This window comes from Helianthus annuus, chromosome 3 (assembly GCF_002127325.2).
Source record: "Helianthus annuus cultivar XRQ/B chromosome 3, HanXRQr2.0-SUNRISE, whole genome shotgun sequence".
Classification (NCBI taxonomy): domain Eukaryota; kingdom Viridiplantae; phylum Streptophyta; class Magnoliopsida; order Asterales; family Asteraceae; genus Helianthus; species Helianthus annuus.
In genome coordinates this window covers 157,250,257-157,259,684 of record NC_035435.2, presented here as the reverse complement: position 1 = coordinate 157,259,684, position 9,428 = coordinate 157,250,257, and the positions used below count along the sequence as shown (strand labels likewise).

The 9,428-nt window shown below is 34.6% G+C and overlaps 2 long non-coding RNA genes across 2 annotated transcripts; both read left to right on the top strand.

Annotated features, from left to right (window-relative positions):
* The first annotated feature begins 272 nt into the window (after nt 1-272).
* On the top strand, nt 273-3,037 carry LOC110930256. The gene is made up of 3 exons (XR_002587726.2): nt 273-527; nt 1,642-2,189; nt 2,816-3,037. It is a non-coding gene; the product is annotated as an uncharacterized LOC110930256 (long non-coding RNA).
* A 3,182-nt stretch (nt 3,038-6,219) lies between these two features.
* On the top strand, nt 6,220-8,984 carry LOC110930257. Its single transcript, XR_004888705.1, has 3 exons — nt 6,220-6,474; nt 7,589-8,136; nt 8,763-8,984. It is a non-coding gene; the product is annotated as an uncharacterized LOC110930257 (long non-coding RNA).
* The last annotated feature ends 444 nt before the right edge of the window (nt 8,985-9,428 follow it).

Here is a 9,428-nt window from a genome sequence, read left to right as displayed (position 1 = left end):
AAAAACGGGTTTGGTAATCATACTCCGTTAATACTAAAGGACGGGTAAAGTGCCGTTAGTAGTAAAAATAACCCGGTAAATAATTGGATTTAAATAAGAAATCCTAATATTAAATACAAACGAATCAAAGTTTTAAGGAAATTGAGTCTATAAGAGCCCGAGTTAACGGGACTTAAAATAAAAACGGGTTATAACTCCCTAGACCCACCAAGTAACTAGGAATGTTAACCTAGTTAGTTGGCGTCTTGACATAATAGAACAAATATGGCTAAAATAACCAAACTATATGATTAACAAAAGTGGAGGGGCCTATGTTGTTAAAATTGAAACTTATATTATTAGTTTTAATTAAAAACAAAACCAAACACCCCCATTTGGATGTCTGGTCGATCAAGAACAGGAGAGGGCGACCTCCCTCATCCTCAAAACCCTAAAATTCACTAAACCCACAAATTGAAGGCTCAATCCAAGTTGAAATCAAAATCTGAACATGGAATCGTGATCACCTCGTCAAAAGGAGTCATAAGGTATGTGAATTTCGTGAGAAATATCTAGTTGAATTTCTGGGTGATCTTAGAAACTTCGAAATTGATGGTTGCATGTTTGTTATATGGATAGAATAGGAACATAGTAGTGTCTAGGAGTAAACCCTAGACAAGTATATGTTGAAATCATGCTTAGCTCAAGTTTTTGTTGATATCAAATTCATGTATGAGATGTTTTTAGGGTTTTGATTGCAAAAGAATAGTGTTATGATGTCAAGAACAAGCTTAAACTGAAAGCTGAATTCAAACGATTCTTGATCAAAATTTACAGCCGATTTGTATTGGCTGTAACCTGGACAAAACCTGATAAAATCATGTGTTTCTTGAGTCTAAAATGTAATTCCAGGAAATATCTTTAAAACCCCACTGGAATCGCATTTTTTCGACGAAAATTGAGCGTTTTATGAATTTTTCCGTATCAAAGGTTCAAGCTGCGTTTTCTGGCAGAATTTGCAGCCCATTACGAATGTCATAACTCAATTTAGGAATTGAGTTATGATCCCAAATTTGTACTGTAGAAAGTGCTAAGTGATTAGAAAAATCGCCAATTGGAATTTCGTCAATCGGATAAATGAGGAATTTTAAATGAATTTTTCCGTAAGCTGCAGTCAGAAGTGACGAATCTGATTGCAGCTTAGTTAATGAATTTTTACGAATTTTTGGTAAAGAGTTAGATCTTGAAATTTTAACACAAGGTCTAACCCTCCGAGTGGCACACCACATAAAAAAATTATAGTTTTTGAAGACTTGCAAACAGGTTAAACAGGTCAACAAAAACAGCCTATTTTCAGTGATACAAAACTTGATTGTTGATGTTATAAATTATGCCCACAATGTTCATATGTTGAAACTATGAATGAAACGCGTAATTTCCTAATTGATTCAATTAGGGGTGATAGGTGATAATACGGAATCTAATCATAATGTAGATTTTAGTTAATTTCACGTATCATATGATTAGAGGTAGTTAACTAGTAGAAAGTTAAAATTAACCAATGACGAAGTCGAATAATGATTTCGACATAGAAAATACGTAAGGTGGAATAGTCGCATTAGTTAATGACTAATCTAACCACCTTGTGAATGATGATGTTAGTTTGACGCTAAACGAGCTAGGTGGAAGCTTGAGGACGAAGCGGGTCAAACAAATCAATAAGGAAAAGTAAGGCATAGTTTGGATGCGAGGTAAGTAAAGCTTACACCTTTATCGTAGGATATGTATTTATTTATAGATTATAAATACGACCAGGTTATATTCAAAATAAGATTTTGACACGATAAGATACGGGTCGGAACGTATCAAAAGACGAAAAACCATGTTTAATGGTAAAAATGGGTGAAATGGTAATTTGGTAATGGGATGACATAAATAAAAATGAGTTTTTGAATGGCTACTTTCTAAGTAAGCTTAAACGAATAAAAAGGGTAAAATGGTGATCTAGTCAAATATAAGCGCGAAATGTTTGGTCGTTTAGACCAAACGGGTCAAATGGTAATGTTGATACCATTTAACAATTAACGACTAATAAGTGTTTGTGGAGTTTTATGCACACAGGATAAATCGACCTATGAATTAGCGATGCTATGAATTAGCGATTATTGAGACAAGGTATTAAAACGGGTCAATATGTTGATCCGAACCAGGTACGCATATTGTGGGTTATAGATGAGTATACAGTAGACTGTGCATAACCAAGGGGAAAGATTTAAACTTAAAAAGTTTAAATCTTCGAAATAGGTCAAAAGAATTATGCGCATAGATTGGGTACTAGCCGCGTAATTCATAAAATTTACAAACCCGAATTAAAGAGTTTGAGATAAACATGTTGATGTATGCTTAATGGTTAATTAGAAACAAGCTTGTGGTTTAAAAACTCGAACAGGTCAAAAGTCTTTAAAAATGAATTTTAAAGCCAAGGGCTCAAAGCCTATTAATTTGTGAATTCAGATGTTAAGTTTGAAAGCTACCGTAAGTTAAGCTAGCCACCGTAACTTACGGTAGCGAATAAATTGTTACGGCAGTTTTCTACTGCCTTACGGCAGACCAATTTTGCCCAGTGGCTACCGTAAGTTACGGTAGAGCCCAATCACTTTTGCTGAATTTTGCATATCATAGTTAATCGAATCCGTTTTTGAGCATAGTTTCGATTACGGCACGCGACGGGTGTAAAACCTGCAAATCCTTGTTATTTTAATTGTTTGATACATGGGACTTGTATTAACTTGTAAATAAACTATCAAAACTAACTTTTTGTTGGTTTTGATTCTAGGTGAATGTTATATGCTTCCGCATGAAGATCAAGCCACGAGCAAGAACCGAACACACCTCTCAATGAAGCTTCCGCATTCGATCTAGTTTTCTTTTAATAAAAGTGGATTATGTAAACACTTTTAACGATGTTTTGGATGTTGTAAACATGTTTAAATACTTATGATGTAAAAGTTTTTGCTAAGTGGCATTTTCATATAAAATGCTTACTTTAATGTTATGTAAATGTAAAAAATTATTATGGGTGTTACAAGTTGGTAATCAGAGCCCAAGGTTAAAAGAATAAAGTGTTCGGTTTGAGGCTTGATCGCAAATCCGGTAGGTACAAGTATGTTAATGGTTTAGCGTATTTAAGTGTTGTAAACAACACATAGGGTTATCGTGTAATACACGTTACCCTAATTAAAATGATTGATATAGTTGATGAAAATACGCGCGTTGACGCATATAGTAGAAAAAGCCTTGTATTATAATACGGGCGATTATTGAAGTTGATATTATTAACTCTTGTAAATGTTTTAGTTGAAGGACACTCGCATCTAAAGATAGCGGGAGTCTAACAAATTGCGGACTTGACGGGGGAACGGTCCAAAGTACGACAAGTAGAACATACTCACCAATGACCTAAATCACGTAGCGATCGCGAACAAGGCTAATGGCAAGAGAAGCCCGTTAGGGCAAGCATTACCAGGTGCACATTTTAAATTTAATTGCACAAATAGTAATATGCAACAAATATGTAGATATTGAAAGTTGCATATGTAGATTAAAAACTTGGAAAAACCCGGATAGAAAAATCTATCCGGGATATTGTTTCCAAGAGAAATAAATAGAAGTGTTACTTACATGGGGCGTGATGTGAAAGTTATAAAAGGGCCATGTATGTCATGTGTTGATCGCCTACTCTGGCCAAGTAGGTAGTGAACACATGATACCATGAACTTATTATGATGGACACACTTACACCCGATGTAGTAAGGACGGGGTGAGTGGGACAAATTAAAAAGTACCCAAATGAATCAGATAAGCAAAATATTTGATAATAATGTAAACGCACAGCCAAGTGACGGAAGCGTATTACATTAGGATAATGAGCCCGAGTGAAGGGACAAAGAAACATGTAAAATGATTTAGACATGAATTGAGAGGGAGTGTACTTACACTCGAACCCAGAAAACGTAAACATGTAAAATGATTTAGACATGAATTGGGAGGGAGTGTACTTACACTCGAACCCAGAAAACGTAAACATGTAAAATGATTTAGACATGAATTGGGAGGGAGTGTACTTACACTCGAACCCAGAAAACGTAAACATGTAAAATGATTTAGACATGTATTGGGAGGGAGTGTACTTACACTCGAACCCGGAAAACGCAAACATGTAAAGTGATTTAGACATGTATTGGGAGGGAGTGTACTTACACTCGAACCCGGAAAACGCAAACATGTAAAGTGATTTAGACAAGTATTGGGAGGGAGTGTACTTACACTCGAACCCGGAAAATACAAATATGTCCCTTTACGGGTCGTTTTGTAAAACGTCAAACTTAAGGACAAAGTCAAAAAAAAAAAAATGAAGCGAGGTCTTAATGCATACTTGGAGGGTTGCAATAATAACGACTTCGGTAAAAAAACCGGTTAATGGGTAAGAATTAAACACATGCGTAAACCAAGAAACGTGAACGCGGGTTTAAAATTCAAAGGACTTGGATTATGAATTATGACCATAAATTTCGTGCAAGAAATTTTGAATAAATATGTTCAACTATTTTAAAGTTGAACGGGTCGAATATAATATTATGCCGGACGATATGAGTAAACGCAAGCAGAATAGTGGTAGCGTTAAAAACAAAAGAACAATGAGCCCGGTAATGGGACATAATCAAATATGAATGTATGTAAACTGGAAAATGGTGAGCATAAAATAAACCGACGCATAAGCGACGTGAGAAGTCATAAAGTCGGAAAAATTTGTTCGAAAAGAAACGAATGTAGCCTTAGACTAAGGTCAAGGTCAAATAAAATACCAAGGCGAAAATAAATGATTTTAAACAAAAAACAGGATGCCTTGACACCAAATATGTATTTTAAGAATGACATGAGTAAGGAATGATCTACGGGATCAACCTAACCTTTGGGGTTATAAATAATGGAAAGGTCTACGAGACTAAAACAACCCACGGGTCATGACTAGAAAGAAACAGATTATAAGGACCCCGCCTTAAAGAGGTGAAAGTCTAATAAAATAGCCTATAAGGCAAAGTGATAAAACCTACGGGTTAATTAGACAAAGCGAGGGAATAAATTGAGGATCCCCGCATAAAACAAAGACTGTAGAAGAATGAATTTTGGACTGTCGATATCCCGGTATGGATAATTAACAAAAGTTAAAAAGAAGATACTAAAACTAAAACTTCAATTTTGATAAGAAATAACGTTCTTACAAATATAAATTCTAATAGGAATTTAAATAGTAAGTATAAAGGATACAAGTCTTGACACTGATAGGCGCAAGACGATATATTCGAAAAGAGATATTTTCGAAAAAAATGAAAGGTTGATATAAATTAAATATGATGTGACACGATTACGGGCAAGAAAGGCAATGTGAAGTAGAATCACATTATAACCAAGCGAGCGGTAAAAAGTAACTGGACTAATAAGTCTAGTTAATGAGACCGGTTAAGGTCAGCAATTCAAATCAAGAAATTTGGTTTGCTCGTAAGCGGTAGATTTGGTATAATTGAACCTAATAAATAAATTTGAAAACAAAAGAATTTGTTGCTAAAAGTGAAAGATTTCACTAAAGACCTTAAACGGGTCAAAGTAACGGATTCATAAAGAATTCGATAGTATACGAAAGCGATGGATATCGCTAAGTTAACTAAACTAGTGGAAATAAAGAGATTACGTTATTTCAAGTTGCACTATGTCTTATGAGATACATAGACAATTAGTGACCAAAAATATGTTACCATACTTATCTGGTAGTAATAACAATTGGTTAAAAGTGTAAGTAATGTTTAAAAGATTTCTCGGGTCAAATACATTTAGTTTAAACTCAATGAATTATGTAAAAAAAGGTTTCGAGGACGAAACCTCTCTAAGGGGGGTAGACTTGTAACACCCCAAAAACGGGTTTGGTGATCATACTCCGTTAATACTAAAGGACGGGTAAAGTGCCGTTAGTAGTAAAAATAACCCGGTAAATAATTGGATTTAAATAAGAAATCCTAATATTAAATACAAACGAATCAAAGTTTTAAGGAAATTGAGTCTATAAGAGCCCGAGTTAACGGGACTTAAAATAAAAACGGGTTATAACTCCCTAGACCCACCAAGTAACTAGGAATGTTAACCTAGTTAGTTGGCGTCTTGACATAATAGAACAAATATGGCTAAAATAACCAAACTATATGATTAACAAAAGTGGAGGGGCCTATGTTGTTAAAATTGAAACTTATATTATTAGTTTTAATTAAAAACAAAACCAAACACCCCCATTTGGATGTCTGGTCGATCAAGAACAGGAGAGGGCGACCTCCCTCATCCTCAAAACCCTAAAATTCACTAAACCCACAAATTGAAGGCTCAATCCAAGTTGAAATCAAAATCTGAACATGGAATCGTGATCACCTCGTCAAAAGGAGTCATAAGGTATGTGAATTTCGTGAGAAATATCTAGTTGAATTTCTGGGTGATCTTAGAAACTTCGAAATTGATGGTTGCATGTTTGTTATATGGATAGAATAGGAACATAGTAGTGTCTAGGAGTAAACCCTAGACAAGTATATGTTGAAATCATGCTTAGCTCAAGTTTTTGTTGATATCAAATTCATGTATGAGATGTTTTTAGGGTTTTGATTGCAAAAGAATAGTGTTATGATGTCAAGAACAAGCTTAAACTGAAAGCTGAATTCAAACGATTCTTGATCAGAATTTACAGCCGATTTGTATTGGCTGTAACCTGGACAAAACCTGATAAAATCATGTGTTTCTTGAGTCTAAAATGTAATTCCAGGAAATATCTTTAAAACCCCACTGGAATCGCATTTTTTCGACGAAAATTGAGCGTTTTATGAATTTTTCCGTATCAAAGGTTCAAGCTGCGTTTTCTGGCAGAATTTGTAGCCCATTACGAATGTCATAACTCAATTTAGGAATTGAGTTATGATCCCAAATTTGTACTGTAGAAAGTGCTAAGTGATTAGAAAAATCGCCAATTGGAATTTCGTCAATCGGATAAATGAGGAATTTTAAATGAATTTTTCCGTAAGCTGCAGTCAGAAGTGACGAATCTGATTGCAGCTTAGTTAATGAATTTTTACGAATTTTTGGTAAAGAGTTAGATCTTGAAATTTTAACACAAGGTCTAACCCTCCGAGTGGCACACCACATAAAAAAATTATAGTTTTTGAAGACTTGCAAACAGGTTAAACAGGTCAACAAAAACAGCCTATTTTCAGTGATACAAAACTTGATTGTTGATGTTATAAATTATGCCCACAATGTTCATATGTTGAAACTATGAATGAAACGCGTAATTTCCTAATTGATTCAATTAGGGGTGATAGGTGATAATACGGAATCTAATCATAATGTAGATTTTAGTTAATTTCACGTATCATATGATTAGAGGTAGTTAACTAGTAGAAAGTTAAAATTAACCAATGACGAAGTCGAATAATGATTTCGACATAGAAAATACGTAAGGTGGAATAGTCGCATTAGTTAATGACTAATCTAACCACCTTGTGAATGATGATGTTAGTTTGACGCTAAACGAGCTAGGTGGAAGCTTGAGGACGAAGCGGGTCAAACAAATCAATAAGGAAAAGTAAGGCATAGTTTGGATGCGAGGTAAGTAAAGCTTACACCTTTATCGTAGGATATGTATTTATTTATAGATTATAAATACGACCAGGTTATATTCAAAATAAGATTTTGACACGATAAGATACGGGTCGGAACGTATCAAAAGACGAAAAACCATGTTTAATGGTAAAAATGGGTGAAATGGTAATTTGGTCATGGGATGACATAAATAAAAATGAGTTTTTGAATGGCTACTTTCTAAGTAAGCTTAAACGAATAAAAAGGGTAAAATGGTGATCTAGTCAAATATAAGCGCGAAATGTTTGGTCGTTTAGACCAAACGGGTCAAATGGTAATGTTGATACCATTTAACAATTAACGACTAATAAGTGTTTGTGAAGTTTTATGCACACAGGATAAATCGACCTATGAATTAGCGATGCTATGAATTAGCGATTATTGAGACAAGGTATTAAAACGGGTCAATATGTTGATCCGAACCAGGTACGCATATTGTGGGTTATAGATGAGTATACAGTAGACTGTGCATAACCAAGGGGAAAGATTTAAACTTAAAAAGTTTAAATCTTCGAAATAGGTCAAAAGAATTATGCGCATAGATTGGGTACTAGCCGCGTAATTCATAAAATTTACAAACCCGAATTAAAGAGTTTGAGATAAACATGTTGATGTATGCTTAATGGTTAATTAGAAACAAGCTTGTGGTTTAAAAACTCGAACAGGTCAAAAGTCTTTAAAAATGAATTTTAAAGCCAAGGGCTCGAAGCCTATTAATTTGTGAATTCAGATGTTAAGTTTGAAAGCTACCGTAAGTTAAGCTAGCCACCGTAACTTACGGTAGCGAATAAATTGTTACGGCAGTTTTCTACTGCCTTACGGCAGACCAATTTTGCCCAGTGGCTACCGTAAGTTACGGTAGAGCCCAATCACTTTTGCTGAATTTTGCATATCATAGTTAATCGAATCCGTTTTTGAGCATAGTTTCGATTACGGCACGCGACGGGTGTAAAACCTGCAAATCCTTGTTATTTTAATTGTTTGATACATGGGACTTGTATTAACTTGTAAATAAACTATCAAAACTAACTTTTTGTTGGTTTTGATTCTAGGTGAATGTTATATGCTTCCGCATGAAGATCAAGCCACGAGCAAGAACCGAACACACCTCTCAATGAAGCTTCCGCATTCGATCTAGTTTTCTTTTAATAAAAGTGGATTATGTAAACACTTTTAACGATGTTTTGGATGTTGTAAACATGTTTAAATACTTATGATGTAAAAGTTTTTGCTAAGTGGCATTTTCATATAAAATGCTTACTTTAATGTTATGTAAATGTAAAAAATTATTATGGGTGTTACATCGTCGCCCCTCATCAGACAGTTACAACTCATTTCATTTCGCAACAACAGTTAACACATTTTTGGTATGATTAATGGATTAAACAACAGTTATCTTTCAAGTTAAAACAACCCTAATTGGTGTTCATCGTTAAAACTAACAACACCACAAAGACAACATCGAAACACATGCCCTAATCATCATTTAATAGTTTAATAATCATACTCATGGATTACATTAACAACAACCATTCGATCAAGTGGATAACATATCACTCAACAATTCCTCTCGGGTGTATGACTCCCAATTCATAATCAAAACATCATCAACAATCGGTGAACCTCATACCTCACGCTAACATTGAAAACCTATTATCATGCACAATCATAAAACAACACTAATCCGCAATCATCATTCATATCAGTGCACATACCCA